This window comes from Myotis brandtii, unplaced genomic scaffold (assembly GCF_000412655.1).
Source record: "Myotis brandtii unplaced genomic scaffold, ASM41265v1 scaffold33, whole genome shotgun sequence".
Classification (NCBI taxonomy): Eukaryota; Metazoa; Chordata; class Mammalia; order Chiroptera; family Vespertilionidae; genus Myotis; species Myotis brandtii.
In genome coordinates, this window is record NW_005362713.1 from 747,342 (window position 1) to 758,439 (window position 11,098).

The 11,098-nt window shown below is 42.6% G+C and overlaps 1 pseudogene; it reads left to right on the forward strand.

Annotated features, from left to right (window-relative positions):
- The first annotated feature begins 9,813 nt into the window (after positions 1 to 9,813).
- Positions 9,814 to 10,491, forward strand: LOC102255096 (annotated as a pseudogene).
- The last annotated feature ends 607 nt before the right edge of the window (positions 10,492 to 11,098 follow it).

The window sequence follows — 11,098 nt, forward strand, 5'->3', positions numbered from 1 at the left end:
TCTGTCTGAGACTGTGTTACGCCTTCTTCTTCCATTTCCAACAACATATCTTTGTGAAACAGGGTTTTCCAGCTTGTTGGCTATCAAGTCTAAATACAGAAGTAGACTTGTTGTGGAAGATGATCTTCGTTGTGCTCTTGCAAAGACTGCCCTGAGAATTTCTGATCTGGTGAGAAAGAAGCAATCTCAACTTTTGCACTGACGTTGGCTTTTTACACATACTGTAGCAATGTAGTTTACTGTTGTTATACTGTTACCCATGCTACACCATGCTTCAAGACAAAATTTCATTTATTTGTAATTAGAAATAAATATTTCACAATATATAATTACATATTGTTTTTGTGATTAATCACTATGCTTTAATAATGTTCATTTTGTAACAATGAAAATACATCCTGCATATCAGATATTTACATTATGATTCATAACAGTAGCAAAATTACAGTTATGAAGTAGCAACGAAAATAATTTTATGGTTGGGGGTCACCACAACATGAGGAACTATATTAAAGGGTTGCGGTATTAGGAAGGTTGAGAACCACTGCCCTAGTGAGTAATGATGTTGAACTAAAGACTATGGACCAATGTGTATGCACTTATCTACCATATTTTGTTGTGAAAGAGCCACTCAAATATTTGGCCCATTTTGAATTTTTTATTGTTTCCTTTTATTGTTTTAGAGTTCTGCATACATTCTGGATGTAGTTTCTCTGATTTTTTTTCTATTGTTCCCTTTTATCTATTTCATTGATTTCAATCTAATTTTTACTCTTTTGCTTACTTTGTCTTTAGATTCTTTTTCTAGTTTGTTAGGATAGAAAATGTGGTCATTGAATTGTGAACTTATTTTTTTAACTCTCAGTGTTTAATGATATGAACTTCCCCTTTAACACTGCCTTAGATGCATTTCACAACTTTTGATATGCTGTGTTTTCATTATCATTCAGTTCAAAATACAAATTTTTAATTTTTATTTCCTCTTTGACCAGTGAGTTATTATTTTTTATTTTGAGGAGAGACAAGCCATGAATATTTAGGAGCACAGTTCAGAGAGAATTGATGTAAATGAGGAGCTGAGCACCCCATGGGCTGGCTTCAGAGCAGGTCACGGAGAGTGAGGGGAAGACTGAGCAGAAAGGAGGGCTCTGGGCCCCAGTGGTCATGTGAGAGAGTAGTATTTCCAGAGGAGGGTTTTGACACATGTGATAAAATACAGAATCCATCTGAGTCCACATACATCGGGATACTGGTTACTGGGGAATTGAAATATAAACAGACTTCAATATGTGTAAAACCAGAGCCACAGCCCCAGGAAGATTCTGTGTCTGCAGGGGCCTGAGAGGAACAGGCAGTATTGGGTGGGTTGGAGGTAAAGATGCAGAAAGAGAGGAAATAAACAATCCTACACACACTAAAGAGGACTGATAAATTGCAAGACACTGTGACCTTCTCCATTTGTGATTCTATCCCCATAAGGTTGTATTCTCTGTACTAAGTGAGGAGGATGCTCTTGAGCTGGGAAACCCCGTAGACTTTCCAAAAGCTTTAATCTCCCTGCACAGAAGGAGGCCAAAGGCTGATGTAGAAAAATGGAAGACATTTTAAAATGAAAGAAAATGAAAAGCAGCATTCATACAAAACAACTCTAAACAGAAAAGAGAAAACAATGATCACTCTTATTAAGCTTGCAAACATTTCCTTAAAGTGAAATAAAAGAGCAAAACAGTAACGCAATACTCTCCAACAGGAATTAAATATTGTTAAATAAACATCTGCAGGTATTAAAAACACCTTGATTCAATATTTAACACTGATTCAAAATGAATAAGAAAAATGAACCAAAAACATTTAAAATGAAAAAAAGGATGAAATTCTTCAGAAAAGAATTTGAAGATAAAGGACACATAATCTAAGAAATGAAGATTAAATTAAAAGCGCCAAAGGATAATGAACTGATATAATACAACAGAAAAAAGTAAATACAATTAAGAAAGAGGTTAGAAGAATCAGAAAGATAAATTTAAAAGATAAGCAAAGAAGATCCAAAATATCTCTTATGTATTGGAATCTCTGAAGAAGAAAAACAAAACATGTATTGAAACTAATATTTAAACTATAATCCAAAAATGTGTAATATAAAATATCTATCCTATATAATAAAAGGCCAGCGACCATAAGCGTAATGACGGGAATGACTGCTTGACCAGTCACTATGAGACGGGGAGCCAGCAAGGGGAACCGGGTGGCTGGCGGTGGCAGTGGGGTGAGACGAGGGCTGCCAAAGGGAACCAGGTGGCTGGCAGCGGAGAAGGGGCGGGACCTGGGGCTGGCGAGGGGAACCATGTGGCTGGTGGGGGCGGCGGGGCAGGACCGGGGACTGGCAAGTGGGTGGAAGATGGGCCTGATTGCAGGCTAAGCCTAGGGACCCTACCCGTGCACGATTTTGTGCACTCGGCCTCTAGTCTACACATAAACATGTTACACTGTCTGCTTGGAAAATTGACCAGCAATGATCAGCTCTGGGACTTCACCTGGTGCAACTTTTAGATGTTAAAGATAAGAAAACAATCATCTGGCCTAGAGGCAGGAAAGACCATAGCTGACCAGGGACAGAGAAGCAGGTGGCATCAAACTCCTTCCCAGCAGCCAACAAGCAGGAACAAAGGGAACCCAGAAAGGAAAGCATTAGCAAGGACTTTTTATGGCCAGACACGCTGTTCTCCATGAGCCACAGCTATAAAAACTATTTTAAATATTAAAACACCCAGGGAACCTTGTGATCAGACACCTTCCTGAAGGACCTGAGAGATGAGCTTCATCCCCACCAGGAGCCACTGGGGAGCTTTGGCCAAAGGCTGGTGGTGAGCCCTGCAAGCCAGGCTCCACAGTGGGGCTCAGCCCAGCTGGGCAGACTGAAACCATCCAGGCCAGGATGGTTTATGGTAGTGCTGCCTGTGTTGAGCTGCTAAATCTTATTTTAAAATATGTTTTAGAGAGAGAAAGGGAGAGAGATCATTGATGTGTGAGAGATAGAGCCCACACCTGGGCCTGTGCCCTGACCGGGAATGGAATCCGTGACCTCCTGCTACATGGGACGACACTCAACCACTGAGTCACACTGGCCAGGACAAGTTGCTAAATCTTTTAAAAAAAGCAGAAAATAAGTTCTCCGTGGCTTCCTTCCATAGTGTGGCTGCCTACGCTGGCAGACCAGTGGGTAGCAGAGAGGAAGGCAGGAGCGGCCAGGCTGCAGCCTCATGAGAATGCGTCGAGTCCTGGAATCCCAGTCACACAGACAGGAGCGGACGTGCTCAGAGGAAACCCCAACGAAGGTGAGGAGGTCCCATTTCCTGTGCTCTCCCCACTGGTGTCTGAATGTCTCTGTGTGGACATGGCATGACATGGCAGTGTTCTGTGCCTTTCTTGTGCTAAGTTTGGGGGGCAATGTGTTCTTGGAATTTCACAGAGGCCTCAGCTCACACAGTGCCCTGGAGCAGGAGCAGGAGCAGGAACAGACATGGTGAGCCTGCTGGGTGAGCCTGTGGGGTGAGCCTATGGGGTGAGCCTGTGAGGTGAGCCTGGACGGGGTGAGCCTGGACGGGGTGAGCCTGTGGGGTGAGCCTAGACGGAGTGAGCCTGGACGGGGTGAGCCTGGACGGGGTGAGCCCTCGGGGGATGCCTGTGGGGTGAGCCTGGACAGGGGGAGCCTGCTGGGTGAGCCTGCAGGGTGAGCCTGCTGGGTGAGCCTGTGGGGTGCAGGCTCCTTCCCTCCCTTTCTTTGTGGTGAGCTGCCCGCTGCCTGGCACTGGTAGTAAGTACTGTGAGCTTGTCAGAGGGAAGCTCCCTCTGCATCTCTAAAGTGAGTCTCAGACTTAACAGATGACTTACCTACAGATCCTGATAAAAGCAGATACTGGTTCCGAAGTCTGGGGCCTGAAGTTCTTCATCCAACAAGATCTCAAGTGATGTCCATGCCCTGGTCCCTGTGGGCACTACAGTATGCTCAGCTCCCTCCCAAGGGTTTGCCAGGGAATGCTTGCTGGTGTCCCCTGGCCAACAAGCATCCTGCTTCCTTCCCTGTAGATATCTAGCAAGATCAATAACCCATCCCAGCTGGGGAGAATCTCCAGAGGAAGCAGGACTAGTTTTGTCTACAGTGGTTATTTTCAGATTAAATCTCCCTTTTCTTCATCTTTTCAGGAAATCTCGTGAGCCATGAGTCAGTTATTCACACCTGCCTTGGAGTTTTTAATGCTTTCTTACTCATCCTATATAATAAAAGCCTAATATGCTAAGTGTCTGGTCATCCGGTCATACGTTCAACCAATCAAAGAGTACTATGCTAATGATATGCTAAGGCCACTCAACTGCTCGCTATGATATGCACTGACCACCAGGGGGCAGATGCTCCAACTAGTAGGGTCCAGCCTATCAGGACTGAGAAAGACGGGCTGGACATGCCCTGGAGCCCTCCTGCGGTCTCTGCCCTGATGGCCAATCTCCTGCATCCCTCTCCGGCCCCAATCATGCACTGGTGGGGGTTCCTCGGGCTGGCCTGTGCCCTCTTGCAATCTGGGACCCCTCGGGGGATGTCAGAGAGCTGATTTCAGCCCTATCCCACAGGCCAGGCCGAGGGACCCCACTGGTGCACGAATTTGTGCATCGGGCCTCTAGTTGTATAGATTCAAGACAGGGCTAGGTAAATTTATTTTCAAGACATCAGTAGGAATATAACATAGTAAAATTCAACAACAGCAATATCCTAGTTGATCTTGATTGTTCATCATAATTACATGGGGCCTCTTATTTTATTTATTTATAATTTAAAATGTTTAATTACCCTTGACATTCAATATTACATTAGTTTCAGGTGTATGTCATTTAGAACTTATTAAGTGATAACCCAATACACCTGGCACCATACATAGTTATTACATTACTAGAGGCCCAATGCAAGAAATTAGTGCAAGAGAAGGCCTTCCTTCCCCCGGTTGCTGGCACTGGCTTCCCTCTGGCACCCAGGACCCAGGCTTCTCTCGTGGCCCTGGTCTCATCAGGAAGGTCGTTCGAAAGGATGTCTGGAAGGACATCCAGTCTAATTAGCATATTATACTTTTATTATTATAAATTACTGACTGTATTCCCTGTGTTGTACCTTACATCCCTGTGACTATTTTGTAACTGCCAATCTGTACTTCTTAATCCCTTCACCCTTTTCACCCACTCCCCTAACCCCGGCCCATCTGGCAACCATCAGTTTGTTCTCTGTATCAATAGGTTTGTTTATTTTGTTTTTTAGATCCCACATATAAGTACAAGCATATGCTTATTGTTTTTCTCTGACTTATTTCACTTATCATCATGTTCTCCAGGTCCATCCATGTTGTCACAAATGGTAAGATTTCATTCTCTTTAATGGCTGAGGAGTATTCCATTGTCTATTTGTACCACATCTTCTTTAACTGCTTGTCTTTCAATTGGGGCATTTAATCCATTTATATTTAAAGTAATTATTGATAATTGTGCAGTTAATGTCATTTTCTTTATTGTCTTCTGATTGTATTTGTAGTTCTTATTAGTGACTTTCTGTAGTGTTATGTTGGATTCATTTATCTTTATTTCTTGTATATCTCTGGTAGATTTTTGTTTTGTAGTTAGCATGTATTTCATATATGCCAAGCTATGCTTATAGCCGTCTATTTTAAGTTGATGGTCATTTAAGTTTGAACACATTCTACTAGTAAAATCTCTACCATTTTTATTCATTCACTCCACATTTTGTTATTATTTTTTAATTTCTTTTGTGTTTATGTGTGTGTGTTTGTATCCCTTAATTTACTGTTGTAATTACATGTAATCTTCCTACTTTTGCCTTTTAGTGTTGGTTAATCTGCTCCAACTAGTAGGGTCCAGCCTATCAGGACTGAGAAAGACGGGCTGGACATGCCCTGGAGCCCTCCTGCGGTCTCTGCCCTGATGGCCAATCTCCTGCATCCCTCTCCGGCCCCAATCATGCACTGGTGGGGGTTCCTCGGGCTGGCCTGTGCCCTCTTGCAATCTGGGACCCCTCGGGGGATGTCAGAGAGCTGATTTCAGCCCTATCCCACAGGCCAGGCCGAGGGACCCCACTGGTGCACGAATTTGTGCATCGGGCCTCTAGTTGTATAGATTCAAGACAGGGCTAGGTAAATTTATTTTCAAGACATCAGTAGGAATATAACATAGTAAAATTCAACAACAGCAATATCCTAGTTGATCTTGATTGTTCATCATAATTACATGGGGCCTCTTATTTTATTTATTTATAATTTAAAATGTTTAATTACCCTTGACATTCAATATTACATTAGTTTCAGGTGTATGTCATTTAGAACTTATTAAGTGATAACCCAATACACCTGGCACCATACATAGTTATTACATTACTAGAGGCCCAATGCAAGAAATTAGTGCAAGAGAAGGCCTTCCTTCCCCCGGTTGCTGGCACTGGCTTCCCTCTGGCACCCAGGACCCAGGCTTCTCTCGTGGCCCTGGTCTCATCAGGAAGGTCGTTCGAAAGGATGTCTGGAAGGACATCCAGTCTAATTAGCATATTATACTTTTATTATTATAAATTACTGACTGTATTCCCTGTGTTGTACCTTACATCCCTGTGACTATTTTGTAACTGCCAATCTGTACTTCTTAATCCCTTCACCCTTTTCACCCACTCCCCTAACCCCGGCCCATCTGGCAACCATCAGTTTGTTCTCTGTATCAATAGGTTTGTTTATTTTGTTTTTTAGATCCCACATATAAGTACAAGCATATGCTTATTGTTTTTCTCTGACTTATTTCACTTATCATCATGTTCTCCAGGTCCATCCATGTTGTCACAAATGGTAAGATTTCATTCTCTTTAATGGCTGAGGAGTATTCCATTGTCTATTTGTACCACATCTTCTTTAACTGCTTGTCTTTCAATTGGGGCATTTAATCCATTTATATTTAAAGTAATTATTGATAATTGTGCAGTTAATGTCATTTTCTTTATTGTCTTCTGATTGTATTTGTAGTTCTTATTAGTGACTTTCTGTAGTGTTATGTTGGATTCATTTATCTTTATTTCTTGTATATCTCTGGTAGATTTTTGTTTTGTAGTTAGCATGTATTTCATATATGCCAAGCTATGCTTATAGCCGTCTATTTTAAGTTGATGGTCATTTAAGTTTGAACACATTCTACTAGTAAAATCTCTACCATTTTTATTCATTCACTCCACATTTTGTTATTATTTTTTAATTTCTTTTGTGTTTATGTGTGTGTGTTTGTATCCCTTAATTTACTGTTGTAATTACATGTAATCTTCCTACTTTTGCCTTTTAGTGTTGGTTAATCCATTGCTTTTATTATGTGTTTACTTTAAAAAATGCAGCTTCCTAGGACTCGTCTCAGAGAAACTGAGTCAGAATGTGGGCTGTGACAGGCACCTGCATTTTTAAAACATTGTGGGTGATGCTGAGGCATGCCAGCTAGAGAACACTGCTCTGCAAATGAGTCCCTAGATTGTATAACTGGTGGTACAAGGCCAAACAGACAAAAATGGACAAAATAATAAGAATATTGAAGATTCAAACAACCCAGTTAACAAGCTTGATCTAATGGAGAAATATAGAACTGTGTACTCAGTAACTGGAAAACACACATTCCTTTTCAAACACATGTGTGATACCTGAACTGTCCACATACTAAGATATTGATCATGTCTCAACAGGTATGCACACCATATTCATATGAACAATACAATTATATTGTGTTTCAACAACAAAAACATTTTTATTAAAAAACTCCACATGTTCAGAAATTAGAAATATACTTCAAAACAAAGATAAAATCATAATGAATATTAGGAAATGCTTAGAATAAAAAAATAAAACTACTAAATATTGACATTTGTGGAATGAAGAGAAGTGGTAATTCCAGCTCATCTTAGGAGGAAAGAAAATCTGTAAACTAAGAATATAACTTAAGAAACTTAAAAGTGAGTAACAGACTAAGAACAAAAAGAACAGAGAAAAGGAAATATAATGCAAATGCAAAGTTGGTTCTTTAAAAAGATCACTTAAAAATATTTAGAAAGATTTAAAAAAAAGAGCAAAAAAGCATTATTAAAAATTAAACAGAGCATGCCTAAATGTAGAAAAAATAAAATACATAAATGGACTTCTCTATAAATTTGAAAATCAAAACAAGATTACCAGAAAGTACAATTTATCAAAATTAAGAAAAAATGAAAACCAACAAAATTAAGCTAATCACTAAAAAATTCCCCTGTTCAGAAGACAGAAAAACAATGAGAATAAGAAAAAAGGCCAAAGCAATTTTACATTTGAATTAGAATGAACACTCAAGTAATGCATAATTCTAATAGTATGTATATTCTACTACATAATATAATCTTTATTTATAATAATAATAAAATCCCATGAGGACAGCACAGAAAAGAAAGTCATAGGCCAATCTCACTCATAAATATAGATGGAAAAATCTTCAGATATTTGTTAAATGAAACCATAGTATATAAAAATATAATGTATCATGTTTGGTAGGAACTACCTATGGAAAACTTGGGTGATTTAACATTAGAACATTATTACTGTATTTCATCACATTAAAGAAATAAAGGATAAAACTACATGGATACATACAGACATCCACAGTGTCAGTGCACATTCAGTAATACAAATTCCCCCCAAACTAGAAAATACTGGTAATAGAAACTTCCTGAATCTGATAAAGGGTATCTATGAACAATTTACTGCATATAATGTATTCAGTAGTTTAAGAACCATTTGACAGAAGCAATAGAAGTAGGTTTAAACTTGTACTGAAGGTCCTAGCAAGAGCCGTCAGATAAGAAAAAAATAAAAAATTATAAAAGTGGTAGAAATCTGTTATTTATATACTAGAGGCCCGGTGCACAAAATTCATGCATGGGTAGGGTCCGTAGGCCTGGCTGGAGATCAGGGCCGATTGGGGCCTTCCTTCCCCTAGCTGCTGGCAGCCAGGAGGGGCATTCCTTCCCTGGCTGCCGGCTGCTGGCCGGGCTCTTCCTTTGTTGCACGCCACCCCCTGGTGGTCAGCAAACATCATAGTGAGCAGTCAAACTCCTGGTCGGTTGAACTCCCAAGGGGGCAATTTGCATATTAGCCTTTTATTATATAGGATGATATATATATATATATATAGAGAGAGAGAGAGAGAACTATATATATAAAAAGCCAGTGTCCGTGACAACCATGACGACCAAATGATCAGTCACCAAGAGGTGCATTGAGCACCTCTTGGTCCAATCACCCTGGCCCTCAGGCTCGGATTGATCAGGGGATGGCTAACAGGGGAGCAGGGGTGAGTGGTGCCATGGGGACTGGCGAGTGGGTGGAAGACAGACCTCTTGGTCCCTCCTCCCGGTCCTCAGACTCTGATCAATCGGTGCAGTGGCAACTGGTGAGTGGAAGACAGACCTCTCGGTCCATCCCCCCGGCCCACAGGCTCCGATTGATCAGGGGATGGCTAACAGGGGAACTAGGGTGAGTGGCATGGCGGGGACTGGCGAGCAGGTGGAAGGCAGACGTCTTGGTCCCTCCTCCCGGCCCTCAGGCTCCAATTGATCAGTGGCAGCGGTGGGGCAGAACTGGGGACTGGTGAACGGGCAGAACATGGTCCTGATGGTAGGCTAGGTGGTCCGTCCAGAGTAGGTTTGGAGTGTCCTGGGGAAGAAAGAGGAAGATTTGATTAGAAAACGGCATCACCGCCAGCCTCGACCCTGAAATGGAGCTGCTGGACGAGCACCTGCTGAAGCCGGTGCCCACAGACAAGCAGATCGAGACCAGGCCCTTCCTGGAGGCAGTGTCCCACCTGCCACCCTTCTTTGATTGCCTTGGGTCCCCAGTGTTATACCTATCAAGGCAGACATAAGTGGTAACATCACGAAAATCAAAGCTGTGTACAACACCACCCTGACCAAGTTCCGGACCCTGAAGAACAACCTGGAGGCAAAGTAGGAAATGTATGGGGCAGAGTGGCCCAAAGTGGGGGCCACGCTGGCACTGATGTGGCTGAAAAGGGGCCTCCACTTCACCTAGGTCTTCCTGCAGAGCATCTGCGATGGGGTCGGGATGAGAGCCACCCCAACCTCATCTGCATCAATGCCACCAAGGCCTAGGAGATGGCGCTCAAGAAGTACCACGGCTGGATCGTGCAGAAGATCTTCCAGGCAGCGCTGTGTGCCACGCCCTACAAGTCCGACTTCCTGAAAGCGCTCTCCAAGGGCCAGAACGTGACGGAGGAGGAGAGCCTGGGGAAGGTCCGCCTGTTCCTGGTCAGCTACACGGCCACCATTGACGTCATCTAGGAGATGTACACCAAGATGAACGCCCAGCTCAACTACAAGGTGTAGGCGTGCCCCCGGCCGGCACTCCCAGGCACAGACCAGCCAGAGTCACTGTGAAGCAAGGTGGCAGGCCGCCTTGGCCTGCGTCCCCCAGAGCGGCCCAAAGTCTGGCTGGGGTTGCAGGGGACAGCCCTGGTTTCTGAAAAGTCATTTTTGGGGTATATCCTAACAGAGCAATAAATAACCACCCTACTTCTGCATCTCCTTTGAATTTCAAGGCAGCACAGACCAACTGCCTTCATTTCAGTGTGATAAAAATCAGTTAATGTTGCTAATAAGTCAAGTCCTAGGGTTTTCTGTCCCTGGTCCCCACGTGGTGCGTGACCCTGGGGGAGCACTGTCATTTTAAAAATGAGGATCTGGTGCAGTGATGTTTCGGGCCATGTAAGAACCACGAGGAGTCTGGTTTGAAATTATACAGGATTTTTTTTAAAGCAGACTGCTGTGTGCTCTCCTGTGGTTGCACAGCCCAGTGTCACACTGCTGTCAGTATAGACCCCACTCTTTCTTACTGTCTTTTTCCAGACAGTTTTTTATAGTTGAAAACAACCAGCAAGGCTTTGGTGACCTTGACCAAGGGGACTTTATTTTAAAGCTATCAGGTATGAGGAACTGACCCAGATGACTGAGTTTGCATTCTTCTGCATAAGTATTTTTTTCAGG